Below are 16,351 nucleotides of genomic sequence, written 5' to 3'. Positions count from 1 at the left end.
TACATTAGCTACCTGTGGATTCCTCACGGTCCCACCCGCCTCCCCGTTGCCTTTCTGGTCTTACCAAGTAATCCTTGAGTGCGCTCCTCTTGGTCTTCAAGGTTGCAATAGACGTTGTATATATGGATACGTGTGTATATTATCTGTATATATATATATATATATATATATATGTATATATCTTTGTGTACATACATGATTTGCATATATTTGTTCGTTATATTAAATTTACAGCTATTCATTGCAATATTGTGTATTTTACAAGGTTATGGGATGTTGCCTTGCTCTTTCATTGCATTGGGTGGTTGTTCTCATGCACGTAAAAAATGTTGGTACTGACGTCGGCACGTCGTCGAGGACCTCTTATTGCCTGTATGACGTCAGACGGCGTCGCGTGGGCTAGAGTGACGTCCTCGTCGACGTACAGAGACTAGGAAGAAGATTTCCGTCGAATGCTGGCGCCATGGGAGTATTCATTAGGTGAGGAATCCACAGGTAGCTAATGTATCCACCAGAAAAGTCGTTACCGAAGGTAAGTAACTCGTTCATATAGGCCACAAACTTATGAGCACTGGGGTCCTGGCTAGCAGGGTCCCAGTGACACATAACAAACATACTGACAACATAGGTTTTTCACTATGAGCACTGGGCCCTGGCTAGCAGAATCCCAGTGAGACAGTGAAAATACCCTGGCATTTACTCACAAACAGGCCAAAAGGGGGGGTAACAAGGCTAGAAAGAGGCTACTTTCTCACAGCAGATCTCTCAACTGTTTCTTCCCAGCTATAAACTGTCTTCTCACCTCCTGCACCTGCAGAGTGAAATCCGGATACAGCGAGACCGTCATACCTTCATACTGCAAAGTTTTCAGTTCTCTGGTGCGGTGCAAGGCAGCATCGCGATCTCTATAGTTCAACAGCCTCACTATAATAGGGAGAGGAGGAGCACCTGGAGGAGGGCGAGTCGCCAAGGATCGATGGGCTCTTTCCACAACAAAAAGATCAGAGAAGGTAGTGCGCCCCAGCAGCTGTACCAGTAGGCTTTCTATCAATCCTTCCATATTATCAATCGCGGTGGTCTCTGCGACTCCCATTATACATAGGTTTTTTCTCCGGGACCCGGCTTCCAAATCATCCACCTTCAGGCGTAGAGTATGCACCTCCTTGTTTATCTTGACATGGCTGGCAGCGAGCTGCGTCTGTCCATCCTCCACTTCCTCCACTTCCGATTGGTCAAGTCGCTCCACATGTTTATCTAAATGGCCAGTCATTCTATCCTTGCGATATGAGAGGGAGTCTATTTTGCCATCAATCTGGGTAAGGCTGTGCTGCATTGCCACCAAAATTTGACACAGATCTTGCTCCTTCCCAGCGGGCATATCAGGTCCCTTTTCCGTCCCAGGTTCCATCTCGTCACCCGCGATGCTGTACGACTTGCGGGGGTCAAACTGTAACTTAGCCTGGTTCTTGTCTGTCTTACCCATTTTGCGCACCTTGTTGGACATGTGTCACTCACATCAATCCAGGGATGTCGGGACACAAGACACTACCCCGGCACCACCACATACTGATCTCTGGCCCTGAACAATGGTACCTCTCAATGAACAAGCACTCCTCTGCCTCCAGGCGCCCCACCTCTGGTCAGTCCGACAGCCCCAACCAACGTGCTGCAGGCCTCTGGCCAGATAAATGATAGGGTTCCAATCCTTGAGTGGTGTAGTGGGACACAAGCCGCCAGTCTCAGGGTATAAACACCGCCCAGACCCTGGTCCGCACAACACAAGTCATCAGTGCGTAAGGGAGGTCCGTTTCCACCAGCAGGTAGGTCAAGCACTAAGCCCCCTGGTCACATCCCAGTTGCGCGTATTCCAGAGCATCCTGCTCAGCACGAATGGGGCAAATCACATCTCAATCTGATAGGCCTGATCCCAAACTTCTCCAGCAAGACAGCTGTAATGGATCCGTCGGAGCACACCCGAGCGATACCGCCACTCCAAGCCTCGTCCCGCGCCACCGCCCCCTGCAAAGGGCGAGTCAACCTCTGGGCACCTCCTGGATTTCTGCCCACCGCCTGGCCCCTCAGGGGGTCAGCGGGCCACCACAGGGATCTCCCGCCATGCAGCCATGTTCAATTCTAGCACGCTTTCCTCACAAACCTTGGCTCTCCGGGCCCCTCCAGCGCCCAGGCCCCACCACGGCAGAGCCTCTCTGCCGCTGGCCCGACATAGTCCCCTGAGGCACACAGCAGCCAGGCCGCTCCGCCAGGCTCTGCCCCTTGGCTTCCTCCTTCTCACGGGCCAGCGGGTTGCAGCACTCCCCACCTGGCTCATGCTTCTCCCCTAAATATGGTTAGCAGTGGTAAAATGCTCAGAGTCCTAAGACCAACAAAAAGATACAGCAACAAAACAGGAGGTAAGGGCGAAAAAGACTGGGGTAGGACCACTCTAAGGATGCCAGGTCTAACACCAGGGGTGTTGACACATCCTCCAGGCAGAATGGATATTCCAGGACGGGAAGCTTCAAAGGCCTAGCCAGCTTTGTATTGTAACCTAGATCTCTCCAGATGGCTGAGATGATTAACCCCCTTGTCCTGGCCCCACTTCTTGGCGGCGAAACTGGAGGGAAAATTAGTTAGATTAGGAGGTGTGCCCACATCATCCCAGTCCTACTCCTAAAGTGGACGAGCTGAAGTGGACACCACTTTTTAAATTTCTCATCTTCTTTTGGATGGGATTAGAACTTTAGGGTCAGGGTTATGCCCACTGTAGGAAACTGTCCTGGTGTGTGGTGAGCACCTATGTGTTATTACCCTATACCAGGTCCAGGTATCCCCTATTAGTGAGGTGCAGTCAGTGTGTAGGAATGCCAGGCTCTCTGGAGGTAGCTGTGGATGAGCAGCCAAGGCTTATCCAGGATACATGCAAAGCTCATGCAATACCACTTATAGTCACACTGCACTAACACACATGAAAGAACAACAAAGTATTACAAAAATAAAGGTGCTTTATTTTAGTGACACAAATACTAAAATACCATATAGGCCATACTCTAGTAGCAGGTGAGTAAACACACTATTATATACATCTTAATTGTCAGGAATGGGCATGGAAAGCAATAGAAAACAGTGCAATGACAATAGTGACCCTAGGGGGAGCCCAAACCATATACTAAAAAAACTGGAAGGGAGGTGATGGACCCCCACCCAGGTAAGTGGAATCTGTAGAGGGGAGCTGGAGTAACTACGAACCCTAAAAGTTAAGTAACAGAGTGCCCCCAGCGACCAGGAGAGAAGAGGTAATTACCTGGTTTTTCCCAAACCCCGAGAGACACTTTGGAAAAGAACTGTTCAAGACCCAAGCAAGACTGCAAGAAACAGAAGATGGATCCAGACAGAAGAGGAACTGCATATGAAGGGGACCAAGTGCAGTCCCAGTTGGAGTGTCCGGTTGGGGCAGGAACCACTACCCACCCTTCTGGAGTTGCAGGACCAGGTCGATGGTGAAGACCAGGAGTCGGCTTAGTAGCACAGGAGCAGAGGAAGATATCCAGAAGTGCGGCATTCAATGTCCCACATCGGAAGAAGAGTTGCAGTCTGTCAGTGGTGAGGAAAAGCCAACAACAAGCCTTGGCAAAGGCAAGAGTTGCAGAAGAGGATTTGCAGAGCTGCCATGGACCAGGAGGGCCCGAAGGGTGTCTACCCAAGAAGGGGAGTCCCAGGCATCCCCCAGCAGTCAGGAGAATAAGAAGTTGTGGATGCAGCCCCTAGAGACAACTCACAGGCAGCAGACACAGAAATCACAGTGAGGCCCATCTCAGCACACCTGGAAAGGAGTCCCATGTCGCTGAAGCAGCAGTCAGGAGACCACACATTGCAGGGATGAGTGCTGGAGGCCGGGGCTATATGGAGCTTGAAGATCCTTTGGAATAAGAGCCAACAAGCCTTGGTAGGTGCAAGAGTTGCGATGCACAGGGGTACTGTCCTGCAAGGAGAGGCAAAGTTGGATAGCTGGTTGAGGTGACCAAGGGGACCACTCAGGACCACCACCTGTTTTGCAGGATCCCCACAGAGTTGCAGGAGAGAGGACCCACCCAGCCGGTCGTTGTTGCAGTCGGTCCCTGTGGATGCAGGGGAGTGTCTCCTTCATTCCAAGGTCAATTAGCCAGGTAAGCACCTATCAAGAGGGGACTGTGACGTCACCTGCCTGACCTGGCCACTCAGATGCTCGCAGAGGCCTCTGCCCACCTTGGATTCAAGATAGCAGATTCAAGTGGCCCCAAACATGGTCCCACTGGCTAGAGATACAGCATATTAGTTTTGGAAAAACTGCCCTCACCCACCAATAGTGGCATGCTTCATCATAGGGCGATGCTAACACATTCCCACGCTAGCCAACATAAGGAATGGAACAAAAGGGAGGGGTGAACAAATAACATAGACTAACAAACAGGGATCAAACACACACAAAGCACCTCATTCGCATTCTCAAAACTATCTTGAGTGATACCATGCTCAATCTTTATTTCAAGGTTCACCCGAAAGGATTAAAAGAATATCAATGATAGGTGGTGAAACGGGGACATGATCACCCCAAATAGCTGTTTAAAGGTCAACATGTTTCGGCCGTCTTCATCGCCCCTACAGGTCACTCGGCTTTCATCAGGACCATCGATCCCCTTTAAATCATATTTCATACCCTACCTGTAGTGCCTTCACATTATGACCAAATATGCCTCTGGGTTCAATTGTCCCCCTTTCTTTTAGTACACACACTCAGGATTACTGAGTTATTGTTGTCAGTCTCCAAAACTGGAGTTCGGTGGGAGCACCTCCCTGTAGTAACACACTCGTCAAGGGACCGGTGCCGCCCAACTAGCCAACGTAACTCAGTGTAGGTCCTAGCAAAGTGTGGGGGTAACCATGCCAAAAGGAGGGTATTTTCCTACACCCACTCCCCAAAGAAAGTGAGGTTAAAGAGGGTGTAGCCACCCTAAAGGTGGGCAATGCATTGGTTGCTACCTGGCACTCCCTGTTACACCCCTAAATTGAGTATTTAGTTAGCACCCCTGAACACTTGAACTCACATCCCTGCTATCTTGAAGAAGAAGGACACTCCAGAGATGCCAAAGGGAAGAACTGAAGATCCATGATGGACTCCTCACCAACCCTAACAGCCTTCCTGTGGATTTCGACAATTGTGAGAAAGACGTCTTATCCTCCAGCTGCTGAAACTTCCAAAAGACTTCCAGCTTTCACCCAAGCACAAGGAACTCCCGTAGAGTAGTGGAGCTGCTCCCCTGCATACTTGCAGGCACCCAAAAATAGCTGAAGAGGACTCCAGACTGCCAAAACAGCCGCCGGACAACACCACTGCACTAAACCTCCCAGCCTCTGTTGAAGTGGGCCAACTGTGCCAATCTGGTCCCCATTGTGTCCAGAGACAAAGTCCATTGTGGGATTCCCCACCTCAACTGCAACCGCTTCCAGTGACGGCAACCCCAACGGTCCACTACACCTCTGAACCCGGACACCCCAGATTGAGGAGAAAAGGAACATTGGTAGCTCTGCGTCCCCCAGGCTTGTGAGACTTGAGCCCACTTATTGGTACACACAGACTTGTTCCCCATTCCATGCCTGCAACCTGTTCTGTGGGCACCCTCCACTGCCCACAGAACAGGTTGCAGTGGAGGGTGCCCACAGAACAGCGTGAAGGACACCCGATGGTCCAAGATCCCTCTGCACTCAGATGCCCCTGACCGAGGAGAGGAGGATCACTGGTGCCCTAAGTCCCCGAGCGTTGTAAGACCCGAGCCCACTCGGTGGCTCACCCAAACAGGAAACCCAGTCCTAGCCTGCAGCATCTTTTCACAGTGACCGATCTCCATTGGCACGCATTGGGCACCAGATGGCTGCCCCAGTGTCGCTGAGGGTGAACTGTGGGTGCTGCCTTGGACCTTGCCCACTATTCACCTTAACCCCAAGAGATTGGTCTTGTAAGTTGTTGTGCTCTACCTGTTTGCAGAACTTGTTTTCTTCTAATAGGATAACATTGGATCAAAAATTGCACTGTGTTTACTTTTGCAAGTGAAGAGTATTTATGCTTATAAATGTGCTTACCTTGTAATGAAGTTTATGGTTTCAAAATATATATATAAAGAGAAGTGTTATTTTTTTTTAATCGATCTCAGATTTATTCTTTGACTGTGTGTCTCATTTATTGCCCACACTACCCCAAAATAGAGTGTTTCTACTTTTACCTTTGCAAACCATTTGGGGATCCACAGGACTTTGTGCATGGTGTACTTCTTTTTAATGCACCACATAGAGAGACAGATTCCTAAATATATATATACATACACACACACACACACATACGTGATATCATTATTGTGGGGACTATGGTGGTCGTTACAACCCTGGCGGACGGTGTTAAAGCGGCAGTAAGACCGCCAACAGGCTGGCGGTAAAAAAAATTGAATTATGACTGTGGCGGAAACCGCCAACAAAGACAGCCACTTTAACACTCCGACCGCCACGGCGGTACAGACAAACAGCGCGGCGGTCACCGCCAACAGACAGGCGGAGGACAATGTACTGCCCACAGTATCACAACCTACCAATCCGCCACCTTTTCCGGGGCAGATTCACCGCGGATAAAAACGCGGCAGAAACAGGAATTTCGAAGGAAAAACGCTCACCTCTACACACTTCACGAGGAAGGAGGGCACCATGGAGCCGGAACTCCATATTCTCCCTGCGATAGTCTTCCTGCTCCTATACGAGGATCAGCAACGCCGGCGGCGAAGACCACGGTGAGTACTGCACCTACGACATAGGGGAGGGGGAAGGCAAAAACACAGGGACACACACAACCAACATCCCAACCCCCACCCCGACCCTCACCCACTACAACACACACACCAATGCATATCTATACATTACAGTAACACCCCCCACCCCCCCGGAAGAATGCAAAGACAAAAGGAAATGAGTTGAACCATTGTGATATATCAAAATACAGTAAGCAAATGTATACAGATATATATATATACAATAAACAAAATATACACCACGATTAGTAGTGCAGGTATTGCACCATTCATAGTCCGTGGACCACTGAGCCCAAAATGCATGGGCGAGGCCCACACAAGATACCCGATCAAAACGGAGAGAACACTGCAGGGGCATCAGATCGAAATACAACAGGCACCTCAGGGGGAAGGAAAGGGGGGGGCACCTCAGCCGGATGAGTGCACGACACCAGATACACAAGGGGGCTCCATGCCCATTGATGTATCCTGGGGAGTGCAAAGCCACAGTCTCTCAAGTCTCTGCAGTGGGTGGGTTGCCCACTGTACCATCCTGGGGAGTGCAAAGCCACAGTCTCTCAAGTCTCTACAGTGGGTGGGTTGCCCACTGTTCAATCCTGGGGAGTGCAAAGCCACAGTCTCTCAAGTCTCTACAGTGGGTGGCTTGCCCACTGTACCATCCTGGGGAGTGCAAAGCCACAGTCTCTCAAGTCTCTCCAGTGGGTGGCTTGCCCACTGTACCATCCTGGGGAGTGCAAAGCCACAGTCTCTCAAGTCTCTACAGTGGGTGGCTTGCCCACTGTACCATCCTGGGGAGTGCAAAGCCACAGTCTCTCAAGTTTCTCCAGTGGGTGGTTTGCCCACTGTACCATTCTGGGGAGTGAAAAGCCACAATCTCTCAAGTCTCTCCAGTGGGTGGCTTGCCCACTGTACCATCCTGGGGAGTGCAAAGCCACAGTCTCTCAAGTCTCTCAAGTGGATAACAGTCTCCACTGGTTCTGGAAGGTGCTTTGTGCCCAGAGTGCTTCATCCTGCCAAGGACGGACGGAGTGGATGCTGTTCTCCACTGGTTCTGGAGGGGGACTGGTGCCCAGAGTGCTTCATCCCGCCAAGGACAGACGGAGTGGATGCTGTTCTCCACTGGTTCTGGAGGGGGACTGGTGCACAGAGTGCTTCATCCCGCCAAGGACAGACGGAGTGGATGCTGTTCTCCACTGGTTCTGGAGGGAGACTGGTGCCCAGAGTGCTTCATCCTGTCTAGGACAGACGGAGTGGATGCCTTTCTCCACTGCTTCTGGAGGGGGCTTTGTGCCCAGAGTGCTTCATCCTGCCAAGGGCAGACGGAGTGGATGCTGTTCTCCACTGGTTCTGGAGGGGGACTGGTGCCCAGAGTGCTTCATCCTGCCAAGGACAGACGGAGTGGATGCTGTTCTCCACTGGTTCTGGAGGGCGACTGGTGCCCAGAGTGCTTCATCCTGTGCAGGACAGACAGAGTGGATGCCTTTCTCCACTGGTTCTGGAGGGGGCTTTGTGCCCAGAGTGCTTCATCCTGCCAAGGACAGACGGAGTGGATGCTGTTCTCCACTGGTTCTGGAGGGGGACTGGTACCCAGAGTGTAGCACACACCCCGTGACGGTCCCATTTGCGTCACTGCCCCTGCCGCAAATGGGCTAGCGGTGCATTCCATGGCGGTCTTTGCCCTGTTCAGCGGTCCTTGGCCTGTTCAGCGGTGCTTGAGTTGCCAGTGTCAGACCTGTTCAGCAGTGCATTCCATGGTGGTCTTTGCCCTGTTCAGCGGTCCCTGGCCTGTTCAGCTGTGCTTGAGTTGCCAGTGTCAGACCTGTTCAGCGGTGCTTTCCATGGCGGTCTTTGCCCTGATCAGTGGTCCTTGGCCTGTTCAGCGGTGCTTGAGTTGCCAGTGTCAGACCTGTTCAGCGGTGCTTTCCATGGCGGTCTTTGCCCTGTTCAGCAGTCCTTGCCAAGGCGGTCCTTCATTGCCCAGCAGGGCTGTGGCTGGCAGTCCTTCATGGGTCAGCTGGGCTGTGGCTTGCGGGGCCCTCCTGGCCAGCTGGGCTGTGGCTGGCGGTGGCCTTCTGGGCAGTCACGATGGGGCTTGCCTCCTGGTCAGTGACTCTGGCGGTGGCCTCCTGGCCAGTGACAATGGGGCTGGCCTCCTGGGTAGTGACTCTGGCGGTGGCCTCCTGGCCAGTGACGATGGGGCTGACCTCCTGGCCAGTGACGATGGGGATGGCCTCCTGGGCAGTGACTCTGGCGGTGGCCTCCTGGCCAGTGACGATGGGGCTGGCGGTGGCCTCCTGGGCAGCGGGAATGATGGTGGTCTTCTCCGCCGTGCTGCTCCTCCCAGACTTTGGAGATTTCTTCTGGCCCTTCCCCACCCTGGGAGGAGTCACAGCTGAGTCGACACTCCCCCCGGGACCCTTGTGAGTGGCTTTGCTGGCTGGAGTCTTCCCCCTCTCCTGCCGGGCACTGTCCAACTTCTGGTGCTTCACGGGGGGGACTGGCTGTGCTCTGGCTCCGTGCCACACTGGCTGGCCTGGTGGGCGGTGCACTCCACATACCTGTAACAACAGGCACCACTGGTCCAGGAGATTTTTTGGCTGAGGTGCTAGTACGGGACCTATGAGTTGGAGGGGGGGGGACTAGGTTAAGGGGGGACAGGAAAAGTTGTTTGGACAGATTGGGACAGGTAGCTGGAGGGGGTTTGGGAGTGGAGGAAGAGGTGGTGGTTGTAGGTGTAACCTTTGTGGATTTGGATGCAGGTGCATCGGCTGGAGGCTGTCTTGAGGTGGATGGCTGTTGGGTGGGTGTGTGCCTGAGTTTGTGTATCTTGGGAGGGGGCGTCACAGACACACTGGGAGAGGACACAGGGAAGTGGAAATAGTAGTGGGGTGGTGACTGCACATGAGCGGGGTGTGGTGGTGGGTGTGCTGGTGCGGGACGTAGTGGCTGTAGTGGTAGTGCATGCAGGTGTGAGTGTAGACGAGACTGGGAGGGAGGAGGGAGACAAGGAGGAGGGGGACACAGTGGAGGCAGTGGATGTTGGTGTGTCTGTATGTGTGTGATGCTTGTGTGAGTGCCTGTGGGATGTGTGGTGCTTATGTTTGCCTGAGCTTACCTTGTGTGGTGAGGTGTGTGCAGGCTGGTCTGATGGTGTGCTTGGGATAGGCTGGGGTACAGGGGATTGGGTATGGGTGGAGAAAGTTGGAGGGGGGAGGCTAGACACAGGTAAAATAGCTGCCATCAGTGCTGAGGCCAGAGTTTGCAGGGTTCGATGAAGGGCAGCCTGACCAGAATGAATGCCCTCCAGGAATGCATTTGTGTGTTGCAATTCCCTTTCTACACCCTGGATGGCATTCAAAATGGTAGACTGCCCAACAGTGAGGGACCTGAGGAGGTCAATGGCCTCCTGAGGGCAGCAGAGGTGACAGGGAGAGGGGCTGAGGTGCCTGGGGCAAAGGTGATGCCCACCCTCCTGGGTGAGCGGGCACGGGGCGAAGGCTGAGGGGCTGCTGGGAGGGCGGTGCTGGTAGGGGGTGTGGCGGCTGTACCTGTAGAAGTGGGGGGGCACAGATTTTGCCGCCACCACAAGGGAGCTCCCATCGGAGGATGAGTCCGTGTCGCTGGTTGCAGTTCCTGTAACCGCCGTGGTGCTCCCCTCGCCCTCCGTCCCACTGGTGTATTCTGAGTCCGTGGTGTGGCCCTCCATGGCCATGTGGGATGCAGCTCCCTCGTGCTCCGGTGCCACTGTACCTCCGCCTGATGATGCTGATGCACACAAGAACAGGGAGACCACAAAAAGGGGGGGGGTGGACGACAGAAGAAAGACAGGTTGAGTGCATGGCTTACCGCTACCGTTGGCGGACAATACAGACACAGCAGCCCCCTGCACTACGTCGAGCTGTTGGGCTCTACAGATGCAATTCCTGGGAAATGGCCTACAAGGCTATGGACGACATCTGCACACATAGATGACACAGGGGCATGAATACCTGTACTTGGCACTCTACAGAGGTGGGGTGGGGTGCCACATGGCCTTCATTACGGAGGGGCCTAGCCTACGGATCTCGCCCTGGCCTAGGGAAACCCGCAGCCCTCCTCCCCCACCCAGACACCTTCACTGCGTGCAAAGTCCGCTGAATGATGTTGTACTCACCCCTTTGTGTCTGCTGTGATGCCCTCAAGCGCCCATCCAACTCAGGGTAGGCCACTGCCAGGATCCGGAACATCAGGGGGGTCATGTTTCGACAGGCACCCCTCCCACGTTGGGAGGCCATCCCCAGCTGAGCCTCCGCCGTCTTCTTGCTCCAGCGGCGAATGTCCTCCAATCTTTTCCAGCAGTGGGTGCTCCGTCTGTGGTGGACCCCCGGGGTCCGGACGTCCTTGGCGATGGCACGCCAGATATCCTTCTTCTGGTGGGCGCTGACCTACATGACATGTACAGGGGAAGAAGAGTAGTCATTAACAACTGCACCGTCTAAGTGACTGGCCCACATCCCTACCCTTGCCATGTGGCACATGCATTCACAGTCCTTCATGCACGCAGAACTGTGCCCCCTTCATTCTTACAACCAGCCCTCTCCACACAGGCATAGCCCATACAACGTGGTCCCTGTGTACTTACCTGTTGGTCTGGAGGACCGTAGAGTAGTGTGCACTGGGGGAGGACCCCGTCGACGAGCTTCTCCAACTCCTCTGCAGTGAAGGCAGGGGCCCTTTCCCCAGACACACGAGCCATTGTCTCTTCCAGACCGAGGTCACAGCAGCACTTGCAATGTAGGTCCTCTCCTGTCGAAGATCAGGTATCAAGTGATTAAACAGCTAGAAAATGGCGGTCACGTCCGTGGCGGTCACGTCCGTGGCGGTGCGTACCATCACCGCCGGCGTACATCGTCATTGGCTCCTGGGACCCATAGGGTCCAATGTTAACCAATGCAGCATTGCGCCGCGGTCTTCGACCGCCTACCGCGACGATGTACATCGCCAGCGCAGTTATCTCACATCCCATTGTCCCAGTTTAGAGGTCAGGCAGCTGCCATTTCATGGGCCCACATGGCCTAATTACCAACTGCGTCACAAATACCTAGGCCTAGTCTCACAACACAAATACAGGCCACATTTTGTGTATGAATGGTGTTCTGTGTAGACTGTGGGTACATACCTCTGAGTTGTTTGACTCTGTGGTCGCTGTTGTCTTTCCTAGGCACCGTCCGCTGGGACATGTGAGGTGATGGCGGAATCCTCCGGTGTACCCACCGCTGGTGGACCTGTCGACAATGGAGGAAAGAAGTTTGATCATCACCTACAGGTTTGACCGTGCCACAATCCAGGAACTGTGTGCCCAGTTGGAGCCTGACCTGATGTCAGCAATCCGTCATCCCACAGGAATCCCCCCTCAAGTGCAGGTGCTATCAGTGCTCCATTTCCTGGCAAGTGGGTCATTTCAAACAACAGTGGCCATGGCATCAGGGATGTCCCAGCCTACGTTTTCCAACGAGTTGTCCAGAGTGTTGTCTGCCCTTCTGAAACACATGCGGAGCTACATCGTTTTCCCTCAGGTGGAGGACTTGCCTACAGTTAAAGGTGACTTCTATGCCCTTGGACATATCCCCAACATCATAGGTGCCATTGATGGGACCCATGTAGCTCTGGTTCCCCCCCACAGGAGTGAACAGGTGTACAAGAACCGGAAGAGTTATCATTCCATGAATGTACAGATGGTGTGTTTGGCAGACCAGTGCATCTCCTAGGTAAATGCTATGTTCCCTGGCTCTGTGCATGACGCCTACATCCTGCGGAATAGCAGCATCCCTTATGTGATGGGTCAACTCCAGAGGCACCGCGTGTGGCTATTAGGGGACTCTGGTTACACCAACCTGTCATGGCTACTGACCTCAGTGAGGAATCCCAGGACCAGGGCAGAGGAACGCTACAATGAGGCCCATGGGCGGACTAGGAGGGTGATCGAATGCACCTTCGGCCTCCTGAAGGCCAGGTTAAGGTGCCTCCATATGACAGGTGGTTCCCTATTCTACTCACCAAAGAAGGTGTGCCAGATCATCGTGGCCTGCTGTGTGCTTCACAACTTGGCTTTGCGACGACAGGTGCCTTTTCTGCAGGAGGATGGTCCAGATGGCGGTGTTGTGGCAGCTGTGGTGCCTGTGGACAGTGATGAGGAGGAAGCAGAGGAAGAAGACATTGACAACAGGGACTCAGTTATCCGGCAATATTTCCAGTGACACACAGGTGAGAAAACATTCCTGCCTACTACAAGTACTTTCACACTTCTACCTCTATCCTGTCTGTCGATTTCAACCAGTATATGGTCACTGAGTTGTACATTTCCCTTACGGTTTCACAGGTGTGGTTTCCAATGTGTGTCATCTGCTTAGATTCCTCAAGGACTTGAGATGTGTGACATAGGTATGTTGACATTACATTTGAAACAGCATTTTGTCACTGTCATTGCTAATACACATTTTCGAAATCACAGACTGACTCCAGATTGTTTTGTGCTTCAAGGGTGTATTGAAGTTCTCAATATTGGAGGGGGGTTGTAAAATGGTGAGGGTTGATGGTGGAGGAATGTCCATGGCAGAGTCCAGTCTATTAGTCTCACAGGTGCATTGCCCATATGGGCATAGGAAGTGGAGCTGGGGCAGTTCCAATATGGACAGGGTTACAAAGTGGGACAGTGGGTTGACAATCAGGGTGGTCTCATTTCTTGGCGGGGGTCTCAGCATTGTGCTCTGTCTTGTTCCTGGATCTCAAGGACCGTTTGCAGGGTGGTTCTCCGTCTGCAGGGGGTGGGGTGCTGGTGTGGTGGTCCTGTGGCGGTGCCTCCTGTCCACTAGCGCCGGCGGAGGTGGTGGGCAGTTCATCGTCCATGCTAGTGTCATGGGCCCCTTGGAGTGCCACAGTGTCCCTCCTGGTGTTAAGTATTTCCTTCAGCACCCCGACGATGGTGCCCAAGGCGGAGCTGATGGTTCTGAGTTCCTCCCTGAAGCCCAAATACTGTTCCTCCTGCATGCGCTGGGTCTCCTGAAACTTGGCCAGGACCGTTGCCTTCGTCTCCTGGGAGTGGTGGTATGCTCCCATGATGGAGGAGAGGGCCTCATGGAGAGTGGGTTCCCTTGGCCTGTCCGCCCCCTGTCGCACGGCAGCCCTCCCAGTTCCCCTGTGTTCCTGTGCCTCCGTCCCCTGGACCGTGTGCCCACTGCCACTGCCCCCAGGTCCTTGTTGTTGTTGGGGTGGTGGGTTATCCTGGGTTCCCTGTAGTGGTGGACACACAGCTGATTGACGTGTCCTGGGGACGGAGGTATGGGCCCGCTGGGTGGGTGCTGTGCTGGTGTTACCAGAGGGTAGAGCTCAATGGTGGGCTGTGCCTGAGTGAGGGGAACCGACTGTCCTGAGGCCCACGATGGTCCGGGCTGATCATCTAGATCCAGTTGGAAAGAGCTGCTGTCATCACTGTGGGCCTCTTCTGTGGGTGGGGTGGAGATGTCTGGACCCTCCTGTCTGGTGACGTTGGGTAGGGGTCCTGCAGGAGTGTAAAAACATAATTATTGCATCTGTGTGTGTCATGGTGTGCAATGGTTGGGTGACCGTGTACCCCAGTGCTAGTATTCCTGTGTGGGGGCTTGTGTGATGATGGTTGAGGGGGGTGTTATGGGTATGTGCAGTGGGCATGCTTTAGTGATGGGTGTCCATGCTTTGTTGCTGCATGCAGGGCTTGGTGTTGGGATGTGTGGTTTGTGTTATTAGTACATTTGTGAGGAGTTGGAGTGATAGGGGAGGGGGTGAGGGTGGGGATCTGTGATCGCATGCAGGTAGGGTGGGGGATATAATAGTTAAAGGTTTGACTTACCAGAGTCCATTCCTCCACCGACTCCTGCGAGGCCCTCCGGATGCAGAATCGCCAAGACCTGCTCCTCCCATGTTGTTAGTTGTGGGTGAGGAGGTGGGGGTCCGCTGTCAGTCCGCGATGTGGTGTCTTGAGACCACGGAACGCACCTTCCCCCCTAGGTCGTTCCACCTCTTCCTGATGTCGTCCCTATTTCTTGGATGCTGTCCCACTGCGTTGACCCTGTCGACTATTCTTCGCCATAGCTCTATCTTCCTTGCAATTGAGGTGTGCTGCACCTGTGATCCAAATAGCTGTGGCTCTACCCGGACGATTTCCTCCACCATGACCCTGAGCTCCCCCTCCGAGAACCTGGGGTGTCTTTGCCGTGCCATGGGGTGGTGTAGGTGATGTGTGGGGTGGTGTGTGTGGTGATAAGTGTGGTGATATGTAGTAGTGTGTTGTGTGAGGTGCGTGGAAGTTGTGTGGGTGATGGTGTTGAGTGCCTGTTCTTGCTAGTTTGTGGATGGTGGTGTCTGTCTCTAGCATTCTTTCGGAAAATGTTTGGTCGTGGGGGTTTGTGGGTGATGTAGGTGTGTGTTTTATATTGTATTGGGTGTGTGGGAGTGGTGTGTGTATGTGCATCAGGTGTGTGTATTTTGAATTGTCCAATGTGGCGGTGTTTTGTATGTGTGTGTGTATTTTGAGCGCTGCGGTGTGTACCGCCAATGGAATACCGCAGTTGAAAGACCGCTGCGTGGATTCGTGGGTCGTGATAGCATGGGCGTATTTCTGTTGGCGTGACGGTGAAGGTTTTGTTCTCGCCAGTTTATCACTGACCTTTGGTGTGGTAGACTTGTGTGGGTGTCTGAATTTTGTCGGATTTCGAGATGTGGGTCGTAATAGCTGTGGCGGATTTCCACAGCCGCGGCGGTGTGTTGGCGGTCTTCTGCACGGCGGTAAGCGGCTTTTACAGCCAATGTTGTAATGACCCCCTATGTGTAGACACTTGCCTTGTGGAGACTAACCTTTCCTAAAGTTTTAAAAATATACCAAAAACTGAAAAATATTAAGAAAAAAATCATAACACAGGATCCTGCAATATGTTGTTATTTAATCAGGTGCATAGAACCATCATTGTAGTCACCTGAATGCATGTTACCATGCTTGTGGGGATTTATGCTATAATTATCTCTTGTTTAAGAATATAGTCATGGGTGCATGTTTAAATGTTTATTTTAGCAGTAGTATACACAAATAACATCAGAAATGATTCTTACTTTAATGGGTGCACATATGCTCAGGGTACATATTTGACAGACTATGCTAATAATACATCAGAAAATATCATATATCAGGATTTCAGTAGGGACATTTCAATTGTAGGCACTTTTAGCTTAGTGCTCAAAATCTTAGGAGATAAGGGACAAACACATGGATAAATTTAATGATGAAATCAAACAATGTGATCAAGTGTTCAAGTCCTCACTGAAATGGTGTGTGAATGTGATATTACTAAAGTACTCACAATTGAAGTGTGTTGGTATAGCAGCGGTGTTCACGTCACCACAGCAATAGTGAATGGTTATTGGGATGTTTGGGTACCATCAGAGATAGTGTATGGTTAGTGGGATGTTCAAGTCCCAAACGGATAGTGTGTGAAAATAATGTTTGAGTCTCCATA

The sequence above is a fragment of the Pleurodeles waltl genome, chromosome 8 (assembly GCF_031143425.1).
Source record: "Pleurodeles waltl isolate 20211129_DDA chromosome 8, aPleWal1.hap1.20221129, whole genome shotgun sequence".
NCBI lineage: Eukaryota > Metazoa > Chordata > Amphibia > Caudata > Salamandridae > Pleurodeles > Pleurodeles waltl.
This window is presented reverse-complemented; position numbering follows the sequence as displayed.